Here is a 24579-nt window from a genome sequence, read left to right on the forward strand (position 1 = left end):
TTCAAGATTTTCACTTTCTTGTATTTCTGCAACCTTTCTGTATTCGTCGTTTCGGGGAGAGGAGCTGTTCGAGGTTTTCCCTTCTTCGCGATCTTCTTCCAGGTTGGTTTCATCTTGTCCTTCCCCTTGGATTCTCCTTTTTAACTTGTACAAGACTTGCTTATTGTTGGGTTTGCATTTTCTTATTGTGTGAAGCGCTTGGTAGGTGGGGACTGTTTGTGAAAATTTTCAAAAGATTTCTCTTCTTTGTTTGAAAGTATCTTCGTTTGTATCTATTGTTGCTGCTGTTTTATTGCCGGGGGTTACCTAAAATGTTGATTTGGGCCTGAACATAAGGTCTAGGTCCTTTTAGGTGGCAGCATCTGACCTCTTTGGTGCTGAGGTGTCGCCTGTCCGAGTTCCTTGTGAGGAGGTTGGGGTTGGTACTTGCAAGAGACTCTGATGCTTAAGTTAGCAAGGGCTTTAATTAGCTTTTTAGTAGATTAGAACGTGTCTTATACCTGGGGGTTTAGTGCACGTGTATGCAAAACCCACACTATTTCGTACAACAGCAGTAGTACCAGCAAGTGCACTGGGTCGTCCAAGTAATACCTGAGCGAGTCAGGGTCGATCCCACGAGGATTGTGGCTTAAAGCAAGCTATGATTGTCTTGCAGGTCTTAGTCAGGCAGAATCAGAAGGAGTTATATTATCAGTGATATAAATATAACATTTCTCATAGGTTGTGAAAGAAATAAGTGATAGGATTAGATTGAGAGTTGCAGTTGCTTTGTCTTTCTAAAGTAACTCTGGTACTACTGTCTTCCTTGCTTGTGAGTGATCTTCTTCTATGGCAGGCTGTAAGTGATCAAAGCCATGTGATGAGTAGGATTTTGCACCGGTTTGGATTTTTCCACCCAAGATAACTTACGTTGCAAGTATAGACTAAACCGGCAAATTAAATCCCAAACATCAAAGTTTAATATTTCTAATTTAAACCGAGAGTAATTTAGCCTCATGTCGTCTTCCCTAGGAGTTTCAATTAAGTGTACAATTATTGGCTATGAGGGATTGGGGGTTGTGATTGCAAGGAGCAAGAAATTAAAATGCAAGAAGGTAGCTTAACATGCAAGAAATTAAATGAAGGCAAGTAAAGACAATGAAAATGGAAATTGAAAGCTAAAAAGGACTCTTTGCAAGAAGTGGATAATTAAGGATTCCTATCCTAGTTGTGGACTACAAACATGGTAATTGTGTGTGAATTAATCCCAATTAGTCAACCCTACATCGAGGATAAGTCAACTTGGCATAATTAATCTCAATTCCTAAGTCCTAAGTGAACACTAATGGGTCACTTAGAGTCAAGGGAAACCAAATTAATTAACAACCCTCACACAATGTGGAATGGACATCCACCACTCAAGTTCACCCAATTATCCAATTTCCCAACCAAGAGTGTGAAAAACTAAGCAAAAATCCAACCAAATATTTTGTCAAACACTTGGTGAGCATGTAAAGAAAGCATGGTAAAATGACAAGAAATAATAAATACTACAACTACTAAGCAAGAAAAATAAATATAGCAACTCAATAAAGCAATAAATAACATGAAACATAAAATTGCATTGAATGTAAATTCAAGTGACAAGAGTGTGCATAAACATAAAAGACAAATAAAATGAGAAATTAACAAGATAAACAAAGAAATTAAGACAATAGAACAAAGAAAGGTAGAAGAAACTAGATTAAAACAAGAATTAAAAGTAGCAATTACAAGGAAATTAAACTAAGAAATCCTAGTTCTAGAGAGAAGGAGGAGCTTCTCTCTCTAGAAAAACTAAATAAAACATGTAAAAACCTAAACCTAAGTGCTCCCCCCTTCATCCCTCTTCAATTTGGCTTGAAATAGCTTTAGAAATGAGTTGGATTGGGTTTTGGAGGCCCAGAAATCGCCCCCAGCGGTTTGCAGTTAATGAGCTCACGTGCCAGGACCTGTGCGGACGCACAATTGTGTGCGTCTTGCACACTTGCTATTTTCTGACTTGTGCGAACGCACAAATTGTGTGCGTACGCACACTTAGACTTATGTCCACTATAGCAAATTATATATCATTTTGAAGCCCCGAACGTTAGCTTTCCAATTCCGCTAAAACCGCCTCATTTGAACCTCTGTAACTCAAGTTATGATCACTTTAGTACCAAGAGGTCAGAACTGCCAGCTTTACAAATCCTTCATTTCTTGAATTCTCCCATTTTGCATGCTTTCCTTCCACTTCTTCAATCCATACTTGCCTTGTAAGTCTGAAATTACTCAACAAACACATCAAGGCATCGAATGGAATTAAAGTGAATAAACTTAGCAATTATAAACTTAAAAAGCATGTTTTCACTTTCAAGCATAATTTAGGGAGAAATTATGAAACTATGCTATTTCAATGGATAAATGCAAGAAAAGTTGATGAAATCCACCCACATAGAGCAAATAAACACCATAAAATATGGATTCATCACCACGCTAATGGTCCTTGATCTCCTCTGCTACAGGTTGAACGCCATTGCCCATGGTCATTCAATCTGATGGAGGGTGAAGCTATTAGCAAATTGTTCTCTTGGCGATCCTACTCAAAGCGCCACAGACAAGGTCGAATCTTCAGGATCAGAGAACGCTGCTTCTATGGATTCTAGCCTATACCACAAAGATCTTAATCTCCCAGGATATCGGCTGAACTGGTGTCTCAAGAAGTCCCCAATGAAATTGTGGATTAACCGTCTGAGAGATGTATAAGCATAGCTGTTGGTTCGTGCTTTCTGGCCAAGTATTCACACAAACCTAAGTAGACGTGGGTGTTTGTCAAGCACGTTCGTCTTAATGTGATGAACAGAGCCAATTTTTCAGATTTTCCTATTCACCACGATGAAGATCAGAATATACATCTTAGAGATAGATCAGACACTGATCGAAGAAGAAGAAATAGTACTTTAATTAATTCATAGGACTCAGCAGGGCTCCTTCCCTCAACATAGGAGGTTTAGAAACTCATACTGAAGGTAAAACAATGGTGAAAAACATGAATATGGCATACCTCCCTCAGCAGGAGGTGTAAAAGGTTCTGAGACCTCTAAGTCTCTAAAAGTTACATGAATAAGATCCCTTAAATACTAAACAGATGACTAGTAAGGGTAAAATATTCTATTTAGTGCTAAAATCCACTTCTGAGGCCCACTTGGTGAGTGTTTGGGATGAGCTTTAATGAGATCCATGAGGCTCCTTGGGCGTGGAATGCCAGCTAGGGGGTCCTCTTTGGGCCTTTGGACGTTGGGCTCTGCTCTTTGGGCGCTCGACGCCAGGAAGGGGGTAGGAAGCTGGCATTGGATGCTAGTTTTGGGCCTTCTAATCCGAAGCAAAGTATGGACTATTATATATTGCTGGAAAGATATGAAAGGCAGATTTTCATATCCATTAAGATCGCGCCATTTGGACCTTTTTAGCTCCAAAAAAGCTCTTCCAAATGTAAGCAGGTCAGATTTGGACAGCATTTGCAGTGCTTTCTCTGTCTCTGAATCAGACTTCTGCTTCAGCTCCTCAATTTCAGCCAGAAAATACCTAAAATTGTCCAAAAACACACAAAATCATAGTAGAATCCAAAAATGTGAATTTAACACTAAAACCTATAAAAACTTAATAAAAACTAAATAAAAACTACTAAAAACTATATGAAAGTGATGCCAAAAAGCGTATAAAATATTCGCTCATCACAACACCAAACTTAAACCGTTGCTTGTCCCCAAGAAACTAAAAACATAGTAGGATACAAAAGAAAATTAAGATACAATAAATTTCTAAGTTTCAAATGAAACTTAGTTAAAATCAGATAAGTGGGACTTAGTAGCTTTTTGCTTCTGAATGGTTTTGGCATCTCACTATCCATTGAAACTCAGAGATGTTGGCATCTTTAGGAACTTAGAATCTAGATGATATTATTGACTCTCCTAGTTAGGCTTATTTTGATTCTTGAACACAGCTTTTTGAGTCTTGGCCGTGACCCTAAGCACTCTGTTTTCCAGTATTACCACCGGATACATTCATGCCACAAACACTTTAACTGGGTGAACCTTTTCAGATTGTGACTCAGCTTTGCTAGAGTCCCCAGATAGAGGTGTCCAGAGTTCTTAAGCACACTCTTTTGCTTTGAACCACGACTTTAACTGCTCAGTCTCAAGCTTTTCACTTGACACCTTCACGCCACAAGCACATAGTTAGGGATAGCTTAGTTAGCCGCTTAAGCTAGGATTTTATTTCCTTTGGGCCCTCCTATCCACTGATGCTCAAAGCCTTGGGTTCTTTTACCCTTGCCTTTTGGTTTAAAGGGTTACTGGCTTTTTCAATCTGCCCTCCTTTTCCTGGATTTTTGGGCAATAATGGATTTTTCTGCTCTTTATTTTTTTTTCTTTTTCGCCATTTTTTTTTCTTTTTTTCGCATGCATAATAATTTTTTTCTTTTGCAACATGCTTTTTGTTTTGCTTTTTGCTACTTTTTATTACTTCAAGAATCAATTTATGGATTTTTCAGATTATCAATAATACTTTTCCTTTTCCTTTATTCTTTCAAGAGCCAATATTCTAAAATTTCAACTTCAAATATGCACTGTTTATTTCATACATTCAGAAAATAAAAGCAAATGACACCACATGAATCTAATTAAACTAATCTTATTTTAAACTTGAAATTCATGCATCTCTCAGTTCTTTTCAATAAAAATTTTTATTTAAGCAATGTGAGAGAGATATGGAATATTTTACAACTTTTTAAGACATCAATGCAAATGATCATGCAACTAGGACAAGAAAGCAGATAAACAGACAGAAAACAGAAAAATAACAAGAAAGGAGTAAAAGAGAATGAATCCACCTAAATGATGGTGGCTAATGCTTCTCCTTGAGGATCTCATGTAGTGCTTGATCTCTTCAATGTCACTGCTTTGTCTTTGTTGAGGCGGCTGCACAGGCTCATGTGCATACTCTCTAATTTGCTCCATCCTCTTCTTCTATACTTAAGAGTGGTAGATGTCACAAAGCAAAGCTTTTGCAACACTAAACTTAAGATTTTTGCTCATCCTCGAACAAATATGATCAATGGGGAGAAGAAGGTGGGGTAGGTGGAGCTTCTGTGGGACCTCTTGGTCCTGAGAGGCTGGAAAATCTAGTTTCCCTGCTTCTCTGCATTGGCGTTTGAATACCCAGGGGCTGCTCCTTGGCTAGTGTTCAACGTCAGCAATGCTCCCCTCTTGGGGCGTTGAACGCTCAGGAGGGCTTCCTCGCTGGTGTTCAACTTTAACACTGCACTTGGAGTGTTCTATTTTCACTGCTGTGAAATCTGTCTCTTGCCTGATGCATATGATCATGACTCTGACAATTGAAAAGAAAATAAATGGTTGAGTAAAGTTGGGTTGCCTCCCAACAAGCACTCTTTTAAAGTCACTAGCTTGACCTTCAGCTCCTTAAGGAGGTGAGTAAGAGCTCAGATTTTCATCCCTTACAGTGAATTTCCTTTCTGTCCTCTCATGAATGAGCTCTACATGCTCTAGAAATAGGACACATTTCACTGTATGTGGTAGGACTGGATTCTTAGTGAAGACAACTCTCATGCCAGGTGAGAGGCCTTCAGTTGGGACTTTCTTGTCCTTCCAGCCTTTAGGTACTTTCTTCTTAGTACCTTTGTGCGTAGAGCTTGTTGAGGGCTGCCCAACACTAAACTTAGAATTGATGTATGGGGGCTCTGCACAGAAAGAGAGGGTTGGCACACTAGGTATTGCACTGTTATCTCTCTTTTATAGGGAGAATTGGGTTGAGACATCTTAAATAAGATGTGATCCTCCCCTAACTTTAGGGTTAGTTCTCCCTTAGCCACATCAATGATAGCATTAGCTGTGGCTAGGAAAGGTCTTTCAAGGATGACACAGTCATTCTTATCCTTTCCTATGTCCAAGACAATGGAGTTTGCAGGGATGTAGTGGCTTTCAACTTTAACCCAAGACATCCTCCACTAAGCCATATGGCTTCTTCATGGTCTTGTCTGCCATCTCTAAAGAGACGTGTGCAGCTTGTACCTCAAGTATGCCCAACTTCTCCATTACAGAGAGTGGCATGAGGTTGATGCTTGACCCTAGGTCACACAGAGCCTTATCAAAGGCCATAGTGCCTATGGTGCAAGGAATCAGAAAGCGTCCAGAGTCTAGAAGCTTCTGAGGTAGCTCTTGTTGAACCAAAGCATGGAGTTCTTTGGTCAGCAGAGGAAGTTCTTCCTCCAGAGGCTTTGTACTAAATAGCTTGGCATTCAGTTTCATTAGAGCTCCTAGGAAACGAGCAACTTGCTCTTCCCTAGTGTCTTCATGCTCACTTGAGGATGAGTAGTCATCACAACCTATGCACTGTAGAAGTGCATTCAAAGGAAGCTCAATAGTCTTTATGGTTTCCTTTGGTTCTGGGCTAGAGGGGTCTTGAGTGGGATCTAGGCACTCAAAGGGTGTTCTTTGACTGGCGTTCAATGCCAGCTCTGTCAGCTTAGTGGGGGTTGAACGCCCTTGCTGTCTACCCTGACTGGCGTTAAACGCCAGTCCCTCTAGCATTCTGGGTGTTGAACGCCCAGTGAAGGCTTCTTCACTAGCGTTCAATTCCTTCCCATTCTCCTCCAATTCGGCCTCAACCTCCATGGTTATGGGCTTGCATTCTTCTCTAGGATTAACCTCAGTATTACTGGGAAGAGTGTCAGGAGGGATCTCAGGGATCCTCTTGCTCAGTTGACCAACTTGTACCTCGAAATTTCTAATGGAGGACCTTGTTTCATTAATGAAACTATGAGTGGTCTAGTGAGGCTGGAGACTAGGGTGGCTAAGTCAGAGAGGCTCTGCTTAGAAGTCTCCATTTTTCCTTGAGAAGATGGGAATAGTGGTCTGTTGTTGAACCTATTCTGGTTCCTACCACTTTGATTGAAACCTTACTGAGGTTTCTATTGATCCTTCCATGAGAGGTTAGGATGATTCCTCCATGAAGGGTTGTAAGTGTTTCCATAGGCTTCTCCCAGTAATTCACCTCCTCCATGGTGGGTTGATCAGGATGATAGGCTTCTTCTTCAAGAGAGGCTTCCTGAGCACTGCCAGCTACAGTTTGCATCCCAGTGAGATGTTGAGAGATCATGTTGACCTGTTAGATCAAGATCTTATTCTGAGCCAGGATGACATTCAGAGTCTTAATTCATGAACTCCTTTCTTCTAAAAGGTTCCATGATTTACAGGATTTCTCTCAGAGGTGTACATGAATTGGTTGTTTGCAACCATCTCAATGAGCTCTCTTGCTTCTGCAGGCATTTTCTTCAAGTGGAGAGATCCACCTACAGAGCTATCTACGAAAATCTTGGATATCTCAGACAAGCCATCATAGAACATGCATATGATGGACCACTCTGAGAGCATGTCAGGAGGACATCTCCTGATCAGTTGCTTGTATCTTTCTCAAGCTTCATAGAGGGATTCACCTTCTCTTTCTCTGAAGGTTTGTACTGCCACTCTAATTTTGCTCATCCTTTGAGGAGGAAAGAACTTAGCAAGAAAAGCATTTACAAGCTTTTCCCAAGAGTCAAGACTCTCTCTTGGTTGGGCATCCAACCAAAACTTAGCTCTGTCTCTTAAAGCAAAAGGAAAAAACATCAGCTTATAGACTTCAGGATCAACTCCATTAGTCTTTACCGTATCACAGATATGTAAGAATTCTGCCAAGAACTGATGTGGATCTTCCAATAGAAGTCCATGGAATTTGCAGTTTTGCTGCAGAGAAAGACTAACTGAGGCTTAAACTCAAAATTGTTAGCTCCAATGGCAGGTACAGCAATGCTTCTGCCATAAAAGTCAGAGGTAGGCATGGTGAAGTCACCAAGGACCTTTCTAGGCTCCTCTTGTGGTTCGGCCATGTCCTCCAATTCTTGTTCAAAACTTTCTGAAAGGTCTCTTCCTGAGTGTTGTGCTTTAGCTTGTTGTAAACACCTCCTCAGAGTCTTTTCAGGTTCAGGATCAGGAGTTAAGAGAGGTTCTTTATCCCTGTTCCTGGTCATAAATAAGAAGCCAAAAAAAGATGGAAAGGAAGAAAGTTCTTTATGCCAATTGGCAAGAAGCTCCTCCTTAAAGTCAGAAGTAGAGAAAGAAGAAGAAGAAAAAAATTAAAAATAAAAAATAAAAATAAATGAAATAAGTAGAGAAAAAAATTACCTTAGAAGTAATAGATAAGAGTAAATAAGAGATGATGAAATTTGAGAAGATGGAAGAAAAATCACAAGAAAGCTTTCTATGCCAATTGGCAAGAAGCTCCAAGTGAGATGTGAAGAAGAAAGGAAATAAGATAAAGAATTATAAGCAAAGAATCGAATATAGTTGAATGAATAGAGATGAGAAGAGAAGAAGTATATATAGAAAAAGTAAATTAAAATATTTTTATTTTTATTTAATTACTTAATTATTTTTGAAAATTAAGTAAATAATTTAAAAAAATTTAAATTTTAATTGTTGAATTTTCGAAAATAGAAGAGAGAGAAGAGAGGGAAGTTTTCGAAAATTTGGAAGAGAAGAGAGTTAGTTAGGTAGTTTTGAAAAAGAAGAGAGAGAAGAAGAAGATATTATTTTCGAAAATTAAGGAAGGAAGAGTTAGTTAGGAGGTTTTGAAAAATATGAGAGAGAAATAGGAGAAGTATTTTTGAAAATTTGAGAGGGAAGAGTTAGTTAGGTGGTTTTGAAAAAGATGAGAGAGAAGATAAGATATTAATTAAGAAAAGAGAAAAAAATAAAAATGAAAATAAAGGATAAGATAAGAAAAGATTTAAAATTTGAAATTAAAAAAAGATAAGATAAGAAACAAAAAGATGAGATTAGAAAATTGATTTTGAAAAAGATTTAATTTTTAAAAATTCAAAATTTGAAAAAGATAAGATGAGATTTTTGAATTTTGAAAAAGATAAGATAAGATTTTTAAATTTTGAAAAAAAGGTATGATATGATTTTTATTTTTGAAAATTTTGATTTTTGAAAACTTGACAACTAAGATAAGATAAGATAAAATTTTAAAAATAAAAATCTGAATTTTTTGTTAATTTTTGAAAATTATGCTAAAACTTAGTTAGAAAAGATCTTTTCTTTTTATTTTTTGAATTTGATGATGAGAGAGAAAAATATAAAAAAGACACAAGAATTAAAATTTTTAGATCTAGCACCCTTGTTTTTTCGAAAATTTTGAAGGAAAATACCAAGGGACACCAAACTTAAAAATTTTAAGATCAATACACATACAAGACTTAAGAACACTTTGAAGATGAACAAGAACACAAAGAACAAAATTTAAAGACTCAAAGAACACAAGAACATAAAAAAGACACAAAACTTATAATTTTTTAGAAAACCAAGACCAAATTTTCGAAAATTGCAAGAAAAATAAAAAGAAAACACCAAACTTAAAGACTTGACACAAGATTTAAACAAAGAAAAATTATTTTTGAAAATTTTTAGAAAGAAAGATTCAAAAAACACGAAATTTTACCAAAAACATAAGCACAACGCTCTAACCAATTGAACACAAATTAAGCAAAGAAAATAAAAATATTTTTGAAAAATTCTTTAAAATTTTCGAAAATTAGAGAAGGAAAAATAAAATTAAAAGACTCAACAAGAACACAAACAGAGACTCAAATCAAGAACAAAAATTAAACAAAGAAAAGAAAAATATTTTTGAAAAAAGTTGTAAGAATTTTCAAAAATTGAAGAAGAAGAAAACAAAAATTAAAGACTCAATTAAAATAAAATAAAATAAACTTACCTGATCTAAGGAGCAAAACAACCCGACAGTTTGTCCAAACTCAATAATGCCCGGCAACGGCGCCAAAAACTTGGTGCGCGTGTACGCAAAATCCACACTATTTCGTACAACAGCAGCAGTACCAGCAAGTGCACTGCGTCGTCCAAGTAATACCTGAGCGAGTCAGGGTCGATCCCACGAGGATTGTGGCTTGAAGCAAGCTATGATTTTCTTGCAGGTCTTAGTCAGGCGGAATCAGAAGGAGTTGGATTATCAGTGATATAAACATAACATTTCTCATAAGTTGTGAAAGGAATAAGTGATAGGATTAGATTGAGAGTTGGAGTTGCTTTGTCTTTCTGAAGTAACTCTGGTACTACTGTCTTCCTTGCTTGTGAGTGATCTTCTTTTATGGCAGGCTGTAAGTGATCAAAGTCACGCTAAAGGTCCTTGATCTTCTCTGCTACAGGTTGAATGCCATTGCCCGTGGTCATTCAATCTGACGGAGGGTGAAGCTCTTAGCAAATCGTTCTCTTAGCGATCCTACTCAAAGCGCCACAGACAAGGTCGAATCTTCCGGATCAGAGAACGCTACTTCTATGAATTCTAGCCTATACCACGGAGACCTTAATCTCCTAGGAGATCGGCTGAACTGTTGTCTCGAGAAGTCCCCAACAAAATCGTGGATTAACCGTCTGAGAGATGTATAAGCATAGCTGTTCGTTCATGCTTTCCGGCCAAGTATTCACACGAACCCAAGTAGACGCGAGTATTTGTCAGGCACGTTCGTCTTAATGTGATGAACAGAGCCAAATTGTCAGATCGTCCTATTCACCACGATGAAGATCGGAATATACATCTTAGAGATAGATCAGACACGGATCGAAGAAGAAGAAATAGTACTTTAATTAATTCATAGGACTCAACAGGGCTCTTCCCCTCAACTTAGGAGGTTTAGAAACTCATACTGAAGGTAAAACAATAGTGAAAAATGTGAATATGGCAGACCTCCTTCAGCGGGAGGTGTAAAAGGTTCTTAGACCTCTAAGTCTCTAAAAATTACATGAATAAGATCCTTTAAATACTAAACAGATGACTAGTAAGGGTAAAACAGTCTATTTAGTGCTAAAATCCACTTCTGAGGCCCACTTGGTGAGTGTTTGGGCTGAGCTTTAATAAGATCCACGTGCTATGAGGCTCCTTGGACGTGGAATGCTAGTTAGGGGGTCCTCTTTGGGCCTTTGAACGTTAGGCTCTGCTCTTTGGGTGCTAGACGCCAGGAAGGGGGAAGGAAGCTGGCGTTGGACGCCAGTTTTGGGCCTTCTAATCCGAAGCAAAGTATGGACTATTATATATTGCTGGAAAGCTCTGAAAGTCAGCATTCCATATCCGTTGAGAGTGCTCCATTTGGACTTTTGTTGCTCCAAAAAAGCTCTTCCAAATGCAAGCAGGTCAGATTTGGACAACATCTGCAGTACTTTCTCTGTCTCTGAATCAGACTTCTGCTCCACCTCCTCAATTTCAGCCAGAAAATACCTGAAATTGCCCAAAAATACACAAACTCATAGTAGAATCCAAAAATGTGAATTTAACACTAAAACCTATAAAAACTTAATAAAAACTACTAAAAACTATATGAAAGTGATGCCAAAAAGCGTATAAAATATCCGCTCATCAGGGTTCCAGTATAATTATAGTAGAGTAGATGACCACCTTTCTTGGAGTAGTTCTATCTTTTTTGATAGATAAGCGTTTCCTTTATCTTGAGAGTTTGTTGGGATCTACCTTTTAGATGAGATAGAGATAATATGAGAGATTCAAGGAGGCAGTTATTTGTTAGGTCAGGCAGAGCTGAACCTCTTTGTAGCGGCCGACCTCCTTAAAGAGGTCGGGTAAGTGGCGAGGTCCACCTTTATAGGTGGGCCTTTCGTGTTTATTGGGCCTGACTCTTTATTTACTTGGGTCAGAGTATGAACAATTATTATTATTATTATTATTATTATTATTATTATTATTATTATTATTATATGAACAAAAATAATTTAATTTTTTAAATCAATCTTTTTTATTATTAACATTTTTATTTTTTGAAGCTTTTTCAAACTTTTTTTTATTATTTTTTTGTCTTAATTTTCTAAGAATTTATGCATATGAGAAATTAGAAGATGAAGTCGTAGAGGGCATGGATAATGTTATTGGATAGTAGATAATAATTGAGTCTAGACTTTTTGTTTGGGTGGGTTGTGAGTGTGGCATATGTGATAAAATCCAAAAAAAAATCATTAATTAATTTGTCCAAAAAAAAACCGGTCATTATAGGGTTGGTCCAATCAGACCATATTAGGACTGGTCTACAAATACATTTAGTTTTGGGTCAAAACTAGGGATGGCAAAATTTTCCGAGACGCAGGGATCCCTGCGGGGACTGCCCCGAATGGGAATCCGATTGTGAAAAATTTTTTCCGCGGAGATGGGGATGGGGGACAAAATTCCCCCGAAGCAGGCGCGGGGACCCGAGCGGGGATCCCCGCCCCGTCCCCGCTATTCCCCGAAATTTATGAATTCCTTGAATTATCTTTAATAGTTTATTTCTCATATATGTTTTTTAGTCATTTCTCACATACACATATATATAGAAACCCAAAACTCCTAATCTTTATTTGCATAACCCTTCTTCAATTCAGAGATCCCTAAGGCTGTTCATACTCCATCCAACCTCTCTGCAGCCACCCCCTCGTCACCCTTCTCACCGCATCGTCACACCTCACCGTGCCATCACCCTTACCGCGTCGTAATTTCTATTTTCGGCGTTCCTTTTCGTAACTCTACCGTCGTGTCCATTCTCTTCTCTGTTTCCGTGTCTCCCACCTCGTCCACTGCATTTTCCTTTGGCTCGTCGTTGCGTCCCCCCATTGCGTTATTTCGAAAGAAGTCACCATCGTGTCATTTAGACTTTTTGTATAAAATCTTACAGTTTTTGTATAAGATAGATACTTGCAACTCTATTCATATGGAAATTAATAATTAGTTAGAACTATTATGTAGATGGGGAATGGGGCCCCCGCGGGGAATGGGGCCCTGTAGAAAATGGGGATGGGGAGCAATATTCTCCCACGGCGGAGAATGGGGGCGGGGATGGGGAGCAAATCTGAGGGCGGGGATGGGGAGCAGGGAGGCATCCCCCGCCCCCTCCCTGCCCCATTGACATCCCTAGTCAAAACTAGTATTTCTAGCAAGTTTAGTATGGATGCAATCTAAACCATTCATTTGGAATATTTTTGCATGGTCCTTTAAAGACCAGATTATTCTTTCCCTACCAAAAATATTCCCAAACTATATAATTTAAATTCAGTGTACTTTAGTAAGAAACGGTCGGATAATCCATAAGCTATTCCAGCTACAAATCCAATTTTTTTTTTGGCAACTAAGTCCAATCAAGTTGGTCCAAACTCAACAAAAATCACTTTTATTACACCAGAATGTACACACGCGCTTTACTAACGCAAACATACCTTTCTTTGTCTTCACGTTCCTTCTTCTTTCTCGTGTTATTCCTTCTTTTTCTTTGCATTCCTCCTTCTTCGTCTTCGCATTCCTTCTTCTTCTTCTTCACATTCTTCCTCCTTCTTCCTTGTCGCATTCCTTCTTCTTCTTTGCGTATTTTCTCTCGATCGTTGTTCTTTTATTGCTGCTATTGTTGCTGTGTTATTTCTTTTTCTCCTTAGTTTAATTGAGGTTCATTTGGATTCAGAAATGAATTCGATGTATTTTTGTTGATAATTGAGTCTTTTTTATTTCTTGTTTAAAACTGAACTAATTTCGGTTCATTTGTGTGTTAATTGAGGTTCACCTGATGCTGCTGATAAATATTGATCAAATGTTTTATTCCATAAGTAATTTCAGTTCATTTCTTAGTTTAATTGAGGTTCATTTGGATCCAGAAATGGATTGAATGTGTTTTCATTGATGATTGAGTCATTCTGACTACTTGTTCAAAATTGAACTAATTTCGGTTCATTTGTGTGTTAATTGAAGTTTACCTTATACTACTGTTAAGTATTGACCAAATTTTTTATTTCTTAAGTAATTTCGGTTTATTTCTTAGTTTAATTAAGGTTCATTTGGATTTAGAAATGGATTGGATGTGTTTTTGTTTATGATTGAGTCTTTTTTACTACTTGTTCAAAATTGAACTAATTTCGATTCATTATTTGTGTGTTAATTGAGGTTCATTTGATGCTACTGTTAAGTATTGACAAATTTTTTTATTCCTTGAGTAATTTTGGTTCATTTATTAGTTTATTTGAGATTCATTTGGATCCAGAAATGAATTCGATGTATTTTTGTTGATGATTGAGCCATTTTGACTGTTTGTTCAAAACTAAACTAATTGAATAGAATGGAATGGAATCTAATAATGCAATTGAATAAAGTGATAATGAATAATTTCATTCTTTTTTACTAAAAAATTTGTCAATACTTATCAGTAGCATCAAGTGAACCTCAATTAACACACAAATGAATTTAAATTAGTTCAGTTTTAAATAAGTAGTTGAAAAGACTCAATTATCAACAAAATACACATCGAATTCATTTCTGGATCCAAATGAACCTCAATTAAAATAAGAAATAAACTGAAATTATATAAAGAATAAAAAATTTAGTCAATACTTATCAGCATCATCAAGTGAACCTCAATTAACATACAAAATTATTTAATGATGGCACCAAAGAAAAATAGAACCAACAAAAATGTTAGTAAAATGTTAGTGTTATTGGTGATGACCATAACAAAAGAGAAGAAGAAGAAAAAGAAGAACCTATGTGCACAAATTTAAAAGGAAGAGGAGGAGAAGAAAAAACGGAGAAGGAGGAGAAAATGAAAAAGAATACGCGTAATTTAAAAAAACGGTTATAATAATTTAATTAGATTTGGTTAATTATTTTGTTTGGACGTAGAAATTTATTTATTTATTTTTTTAAATCGAGTTATGTCCATTACATTTAACAGCGAAAGTCGCATTTATCGTTACTCTATTAATTGAAATTGTGAAACCTTTTATACATACAGTGATTTGGAATAATGGATTGTCACAGCAGTTCTCACGAACTCATAAAATCAACTTCGATGAATAATAACTTTCAATGAGAAAATGATGATAACTTAGGAAGAATATAATGCTTATTGAAAAAGTATGTTGTGTTTGTCTATATCAAGTTCTGCTTTTAAAGAACATGATGATGGGAAAAAATTATATATTAATATTCACTTTTAGAAGTTAAATATTTTCCTATTTGGATAGGAAAACCTAATGATGTCACCCTTATCCAAAGAATGAACTTAGTCTCCCTAATGAATTTGTAAAGCTGCTATGAGATGTATTATTCTCTCCATAAAAGAAAATTATAAAAACAAACACATAATTAACGGTGAGCTTTAATTTGCGATACAAACACATTATAATACGACATAATTCACAGCAGAGTTAGTGAACAGTGTTTTTAAACAAAAAAGTAAATATTTTTTGTTTTTATGATATTTTTTAATTCGACAAGTTAAGGATTAATTCTTGATATGTACTTAAATAGACTAACTAATGAATTAATCACTAGACTAATCTAAATTGATTAAATTTTAAATACAAATAAATCATGTCCAATACATATCCTCTATTAATTTAGTAAAAATCTTTATTTTTCTTTTTTTTTACCAAAGAAATTTTCCTCCGAGTGAACTTTAATTTGATTCTTGAAGAGGTCGATAAAGAAGGAGAACAAGTGAATTTTGTTGATACAACCAAAAGAATTTAACCTTATTTATAATTATCTAACAATAAAGTGGAATAATATTTTTTTGGTGACTGAAGTGGAATAATATGGTTATAAGAATGGGACTAAATCAATTTGATCTGACAATTAGATTAATCAAAAATTGGTTATCAGATTAATTCAGTTCAAAATAAAAATAAGTGGTAAACGAATTGGTCAAAAATAAAAAAATAAAAATCAGTCAAAATAATTTTTTTAGCAAATTAATTTAAAATAATAAAATAAAAAAATTTATATCTTAATATATATTAATATATTTTATATATAAAATAAATTATTTTATTATATTATATTCAGTTCAACTCTAATTAAATCTTGATTAAACATTTAAATATCTAATTTTATTGGTTCGATTTTCAAAATATTGAGAAAAATAATGTATTCTTTTGATAAACAAATAATAACATTCTTAATAATATATTAGTTTCTCGACACTTATATATAAATAACATAATAAAGTGGAAAACTTTAACACATGCATATAGTCATCAACACACTCAATTAAGCTTTACCAATCATCATAGGTTCATATAAAATGCAAAAGAAATAAAGCACTACTCACAGTTCTTGCACTTCTCTGCATTTTGATCTTTCACATTACCTCGATGTATAAATGTGTAAATAATACAGAGTGAAAATAGATTTTAATTCATCATCTATATTTTATATTGCCAAAAATGATAATTATTTAAATAAATTTAATTTTGATATACTAATAAATAAAAATATATATATAGTTATTCAATTATATTAATACGTTTAAATTATCTTTAAATAGTGGATTTAAAAATGAGTTATTTTTATTAATATGATGATATATGATTAATTATTTCTGAAAAAAAAATAATACTAAAAATATATAAAAATTAAATTCTATTTAAGTTTAGTATCTTATGATTCGTGCACCAAGTGTCTTCAATGCCAATTCCTCTGAATTCAACGTTTTATTTATTGATTACATTATTTTTAAAATTTAATTGCATTTACTGTTAGAGTAGAGTGATACTTTATATATTGTCGTTTCATAAAAAATTATCTTTTATATGAATGTTTTTTAGATAAAAATTAAAACATATTATCATAAATATAACGGAGGTAAGTCTCAAAGTGGTCCCTGAAATTATCTTTGAGTCTCATAATATTTCTTAAAGTTAAAAATCACTCATATTCATTCCTGAAGTTGTACTCCAGAACCCAGACTCGTCCTTCCAGCCAATTTTGTCCAGCTAGCGCAACCGAAAAAGTGAGCTCGTTGGTGACACGTTGTCAGCACGCAAACGACGTAGTATTTGGTGTGGCGCCAAAATGAGGTAAAACGACGTCGCTTTATACTCAAAACCTCCCTCCCTCAACGTTACACTAATGTATCATCTTTTCCTCTCAAAACACAACGCAAACACAACAAGCAGATGTCTCTTCTTCTCCACTACCCTGATCACTGGCGTCGGTGCGATTGCCGTTATCGAAGCGATTTTTCGTCGAGAACCCAGGCTCTAGAGAATTGCCTTCATCATCTGCATCAGACAGAGAGTTGTGAAGGCTGGTTTCTCTGAAACAGGTAAGCAAAAAAAGAGATAAATATGTGGTAAAGTTCTGTTTTTTTATATTTGTTGTTAATTTAGTATTTACAATGGGCTAAAACGTTTTCTTCGAGTGTAATGTGTCGGAATGCATGCTTGTGTATTTGTGCTACTTGCTAGGATTTGATCAGAACTAGGTTTCTTAGTGGTTAGGCCAACAAAATTATATACTGACTAGGGGATTTTTGTTAACATGGAAACTTGTTTTTTATGTCCAAGGGTTTACTGCGTTTACAGTTGAGAATAGATGTTATGTTTTAGTTATGGAGTTTCTAACTTGGTAATGTGGTTGAAGTTAGTGAGGCAAGGGCTGTCAAACAGGCTAGTCCGGCCATTTAGACCTGGCCCGTTAATCCCGCGGGTTAAATGGGCTGGCCCGTTTAAGCCTGCTTTATTCGCGGGCCATAATTTTTTAGTCCGGACCGTTTATAGTCAGCCCGATGGGTTAAACGAGCAGTCCGTTTATTCTTTTATTTTATTTTTTGAAAAATATATTGACAAAAAATACCACTTTTAGGTCAAAAACCTTTAAAAAAATAATATTTTTTTAGTTGATGGGTCAAATTTTTGAGTCGGATCGGGAGAAAAAAAATAAACGGACCACCCGTTTAGCCCACGAGCTAGCCTGTTTAACCTGTCATTTTTTTATTAATCGAGCTCAACCCGTTTAACCCGAAATTTAAATGGGTTTAATTTTAGAGGCAAAATCCTCCCATTTAAATAGGTAAACGAGCTGGTCCGATGGGTTTAGCCCATTTTGACGGCCTTAAGTGAGGCTGATATAACAAAAAAAATTTTGAAATTGTAGATGGGTGATCATTTAATTACCATCATATTTCACCATGGAGGGTCATTCATCACAAATGTTGATGGAGGTATGACTTACAATGGTGGAGAGGTTTCTGAGTTGTCATGGAGTTGATACAGACACCCACTGAATGTCTTCTTTGTCCGAGACTACCACAAGAATATTGGTTATGACAAGGTGACTCAAACATGGTGGTTGGTGCCTAATAGGCCTTTGCAAAACGGTCTAAGGGCTATAACAGATGACAAGGAGCTCTTGGAGATGTGTTACTTTGCTCAGCAGAACAAGGGGGTTATTCATGTGTACTACGAACATGGAGTCTCGGAACCTCTGTATAGTGAGGAAGCAGAGCCAGTGTCATCTAAAGGCAAGGAGCTGATGGTGATACAGGACTTGAATCACACCCCAAACCCCACCACCAATGTCACAGCCGAACCAATTCCCACCACAACACCATCTACTCCAACCTCAGAACTAAATGACACCACTATTCCCACCCAAAAAACAGTCTTCACAACGAAGCTTATAGATAACTTGTCTTTAGAACCAAAACAAAATCTCTCACCCCACCAGTAACCAGTCAACCCGCAACAAATCAACCGTCTCATCCTATGCAAGGTGCATCACAGGGGACCGTTACAAGGCTTGTCAACTTCATGAAGTTTGTGCTCAACTCTGGATTTAGACCACCCAAAAACAAAAAAATAAAGACTAGAATTATTATGTTTAGGAGAAGATTATTTTGTTTATCTATTTTGATGAAAATGTATGCTTTCTGAATTTTGAACTTAGTGTTGGGAATTTTAGTGTTCAAAACTTGTGTTCTCAATATGTTGAGAACTTTGATATAATTGGTGAATATTGCCCTGACTCTGTAATGCTTATTTTGAATGTGTTTTCTGCATTATGAATATGGATTATGACTTTCTTGAATTGAGCTATGTCAGATTTTTTTTTATATATATTAGTCTCTGATATGCAATTAAGATTAATTCTATTAGATGAATCCATTAGTAGTGCAGGAACAATTATACGCATATAACCTCTTGTTTATTCAAATTCTAAAGTATTCTTGCACAAGCATGTCAAACAGTTTAATCTGCAATTCTTTCAACCAAAAGGACAAGTACAAATACATGAATAGAATAACATATGCATATCCCATGTCACTTATTGTTTTGCTAAATATAATTGACTCTGTTGCCTGTCCAACTTTTAGACAAGCACAACTAATATAATCAGCAGCAGCGGCATACATGCAAACAGCAAAATCTCTCCCATTTTTAGAACTCTAACTTCAGACTCTGGTCTTTCAAATTTTCAAGCAATCTTCATCTTCCATTTTTCGTTGTCATTTGAAGAGCTTGTTCTACCATCACATGTTACCGCATATTCTTCCAGAATTTTATCCACTCACAGAAACAACCTACACCACCTCTTATCTGCAGTCTGCACCCAGGAAAGTGAATCAACCAAGTTTACATCTAGAATTACAGCAAACAATAGCATCAAACACTTACATTGAAGTTTGGGCAACCCACGAACGGTCTCCCTGGATTAGAATTCGTCGCTAACCATCGCAACACTAGTCTCGACCCGCACCCACACCTTTCTGGTAAACGCAAATCTCTATTTCTATTCATTCTTCTCATGATGCTTTCTAATGATCGTGGGTTGTTGGAGCTCCCAGCTGCGTTGTTCGTGCTAGCCATAACCATGTGGTTTTTGAAGATGGAGAAGACACTGTAGGAGAAGCAACAAAAGAGAGTTACCTCTGGTGCGATGGAAAAGAGAGGAGAAGAGACTCAGTTGGGGATTAGGATTTTTAACCTCAATTTAGGGACGAAATTGAATCAAAACAGTTTATGTCGCCACGTCAGCTAGCCGTTGTGCTGACAGCGTATCACCAATGAGTCCAACTCACATTTTCGGTTGCGCCAGTTGGACGAAATTGGCCGGAAGGACGACAAGTCTGAGTCTTGGAGTGCAACTTCAGGGATGAATATGAGTAATTTTTAATTTCAGGGATCACTATAAGGCTCGAGAGTAATTTCAAAGACCACTTTGAGACTTACCTCAATATAACGCGTACATATAAAGTTATGTATACCAAATTTATAATTCTAAAGTAGGATAAAAGTTTGGAAATCGACCCTTTACTTGAAAGCTTGGTTAACATATATTAGATAACAATAATAACCTAAATTAAATTAAATATTCGTTAATAATTACCCATCCACAATAATATCCTCAACACTTATCCATTATCGTTCCTATGGGTTTCTAGGATTATAGCCCCACGTTGACAAAATTTAGATGGAGAATGCCAACAAGAGAATAAACGTTAATTAACGTTAGATTTTTTTCAGCTATCTGATCACTTCAACTTTGAAGATTTGCATGTTTACCTTAGCTCAGAGAGTCATTACTATTGGTCAATGCTTTTGCTTCACTTCACTGTAACTTAAAAAGTACTAGTAAGCAAAAGGAACTTTTAATTATAAACCAAAGTTAGGTCCTAAAGAGAAGATACATAATTCTGAAAAGTGCCCTATGCTCTCCACCTTTTGGGGGGAACATAAATGACAGGTATGGTCAAATTAAATCAAATTCAATATAATTAATTACCTGATATGTTGTCTCATTTTTGTACTAATTAAGTACCTGTTTGAATATATAATTTAATTAAATTCTTTTAGAAAAAAATATAAAAACTTATATTAAAAATAATTTATAAATAAATTATTTTATATTTAATTTTTTCATAAAAAAATTTTATAAAAGAATTTTTTAAAAAAAAAATCATAAATATTTTAAATAATTTTTTGAAAAAGTACAAATTAGTTTTAATAATTATATCAAATATTAATGCTATAATTTTTCATAAATTAAAAGTAAAAAAAAAATGATTATAAACTTACCAAATAAACTGACCTCAAGTGTGAACCTTAATTAATCAGTATGGCTCTATTTGTTTACAAACAAATGACACTAAAACAAAAATATAAAGACATAAAATTATGATTGATAGATGAGATAAAGACAAAATTTTATGTCCAGATATATTAAATTAGTATATTAATAAGAAACACAACATATTATTTTTATTTTTTTATTATTCTCATTAATTTTTTATTATTATATATTTTTTAATTTTTTGTATGAAAAAATAGAATAAATTAAATTTTTATAATTTATTCTAATTTATCACTAAATAAAATATTAATTATTGGGTTTTTATCTTTTGTGTCTTCTGTTGTTCTCAAAATTATGTGAAAAAAAAAATGTTGCAAGCTTTGGTTCTTTAATTTGGATGTTTAAAACTATAGTCACTAATTGTGTTGCACACAACTTTTGGCCTTACTAGTACTTAATGGTATGGTCAAAGAAACTTGGAAAAGTTGGTTAGGTTTAACTCGCCGATGGAGTCCAATGATGATGGCTTTTATTTAGTGTAATTACAACTGTGAGATCACTAAATTTTACTTACCAACCTTAACACAATGTCGCAACTTGCAATTCTTCGTTTATCAAATAAACTCTCTATATATCCGCGTCATCACACGTGCAATTGGAACTTTAATTTGCCAGAGTCACTCATGTTATGATGTTAATCGTCAATTCGTCATGGATCACCAACAATCCAAATAAGTTGATCATTCGTACAAAAATATCTTAAGATATAATAGTTAAAAAATTATCAGATAAATAATTAATATGTTTCAGTAAAATTATTAGAACACAATTGAAAACTGAGAGGCTACTCTCGCGCTCGACTTTTTATTTTAAAATTATTCAAATACTTTTAATTAATATATGAGATTGAGTTTTTTATAGTCACGTAAAAATTAAACTAATTAATATTAAATACTATTCGATAAAAATATATTAAATCATATAACATGATTTGGCAAAAGAAAATAACAATAAGTCAATAACATAGTTTTCTTGTAATATTTTTCAACAGTAGTAACTCATTTTATGTTGTAATTCCATTAAAAAGTAATTCACTAAAAACCGACACGCAAAATTTATCACTGCAATATCAACAAATAGAATATAAAACAATTTAAGTAAATTATGAATTTTCTGAACCTCAAAAAGTCTAAACATCAAAGAATATAATTTTAGAAGTTATGATGAGTAAAATGATCAGATGCACTTTTTAATTTAGATATAGAAGTGAGAATAATGGTGTCGGACTTAGATATGGAGGTTCAAGGTACTTTACGCAACTATAGTGTTAGGATCAAACAAATCAAACGGTCTGAATTTAGGTACGGTAATCAAACGTTCAATTTAAGTTACACAAATCGGACGGTCAGATTTATATTACACCATCAGCCACGTGTTGCAATGCGTGATAGCTCAGCACAATAACATTCTCCCTTATGCGAAGCATTCTACTTCTGAAACCTACTCTCTTTTTCTCTCTAAAGTTCCTTTTGTTACAATAAAGATAAGGATGGATGCTCATTGATGGTGGATCTGATTTCCTATGCTGAAAGGAGTAAATTCCACAGCCCAATTAATATAGTTTGAAAGGTTGAATTTATTTGCCTATAAAAGCATGAACGAGGCAAATAGTTTTTACACACACAGAGCAATAATAAAACAAAAGCAAATGCAATTCTCTCTCTCTTTATTCTTAATACTTCTTTCTATCTTTATATATATATACACATTACAACATATAATATTATTTTTCTTTCGTACTATTCTCTTATATACTTTAATATTGTTAAATATATTAATTATATCTACTATATTGATATAGTAATTCCAGTGAATATTACTACTTGAGTTATCTAATTATATTTTCATATTTTATATTTGTTACTTCTTCTTTATTTATTTAGTTATTTTACAACACGTTATCAGCACGAGACTCTAATCAAATTTTTAGGAAGACTCAGGTAACAAATTTTCATTATGTCGAAACTCTCTCATCTTGAATTTAATGCTCTTGATATATCTGGAAACAATTATTTATCATGGATATTAGATGCTGAAATCCATCTTGATTCAATGGATCTTGGAGATACCATTAAGGCTGAAAATAATGCATCCCAGAAGGATATAGCCAAAGTCATAATTTTTCTTCGTCGTCATCTTGACGTATGATTGAAAAATGAATATCCCACATTAAAAGATCCTGCAGATCTGTGGAAAGACCTTAAAGAAAGGTATAATCATCAAAAGACGGTGATACTTCCTCAAGTCCGATATATTAGAGAAAACTTTTTCGACCTTCCATGTCTCGAATGTGCTCCTGCAGTAGCAGTATCGAGAAAAAGGGTTTGAAAAATATTCTGAGTTAATTTCTTGCCTTCTTGTTGCTGAACGCAACAATGAATTACTTTTAAAGAATCATGAAGCGCGCCCAGCTGGCGCCGCCCCATTTCCTGAAGTAAATGCGGCAAATTACCCCAGAAGAGATAAATGGCAAGGTTTTAGTAACAAGAAAAATTATGGAAGGAAAAGAAATTATGTTCACAAGAAAGGATCTCACCAGAAGTGGGATAAAGAAAGAAACAATGGGCAAAGTATCTCAATTGAGGATAAAGGCTTCCGTTGTGGTGGAAAGGGCCATTGGTCACGTACCCGTCGTACCCCAAGGCACTTAGTTGATCTTTATCAAGCGTCCTTGAGAAAGGATGACAAAGGAAAAGAAACAAATTTTGTTTCAAATGATGAAAATTCCACCACTTATTATGATGTATCTAATTTTTTTAAGGATTCTGAAGGAAATATTGGCTATTTGATCAATGATGGAATAGTTTGATATATGTATGTGTTTGTTAAGTATTCATGTGAATAATTTTTACTGTGCATGTACTTTTGCTCATTTTATTATTATTATTATCTGTTTTTTTTTTTTTTTTGAAAAAAATGGCAAGGACATATTCTGAAGATATTTGCCTTGCGGATAGTGCAAGTTCACACACTATTCTTAAAAGTATTATATATTTTACCCATCTTGTGCCAAAAAAAAAGAATGTGTTAATACTATTATTGGTTCAGGCAATGTGATTGAAGGCTCCGGAAGAGCTATAATTTTGTTTCCTGGAGGAACAAAATTTATAATAAATAATGCACTGTTGTCTACCAAGTCTCGAAGGAACTTGTTGAGCTTTAAAGATATTCGCCGAAATGGATATCATATTGAAACAATGAATGAGGAAAATCATGAGTATTTATGTATCACAACTCATGATTCAAATAAGAAAGTTATATTAGAAAAATTACCCTCACTTTCATCTGGGTTATATTATACCATGATCAGTGCAATTGAATCAGATGCCATTGTAAACCAGAAGTTTACTAGCCAAAATGAATTCATAACTTGGCATGATAGATTGGGCCATCCGGGAACAACCATGATGAGGAGAATTATTGAAAACTCTCATGAACATTCACTAAAGAACCAGAAGATTCTTAAAACTAGTGAATTTTGTTGTGCTGCATATTCTCAGGGAAAGTTAATTTTAAGGCCATCACCAGTAAAGATTGGATTTGAGTCCCCTGAATTCCTAGAAAGGATTCAAGGTG

The sequence above is a fragment of the Arachis hypogaea genome, chromosome 19, assembly GCF_003086295.3.
Source record: "Arachis hypogaea cultivar Tifrunner chromosome 19, arahy.Tifrunner.gnm2.J5K5, whole genome shotgun sequence".
Lineage (NCBI taxonomy): Eukaryota > Viridiplantae > Streptophyta > Magnoliopsida > Fabales > Fabaceae > Arachis > Arachis hypogaea.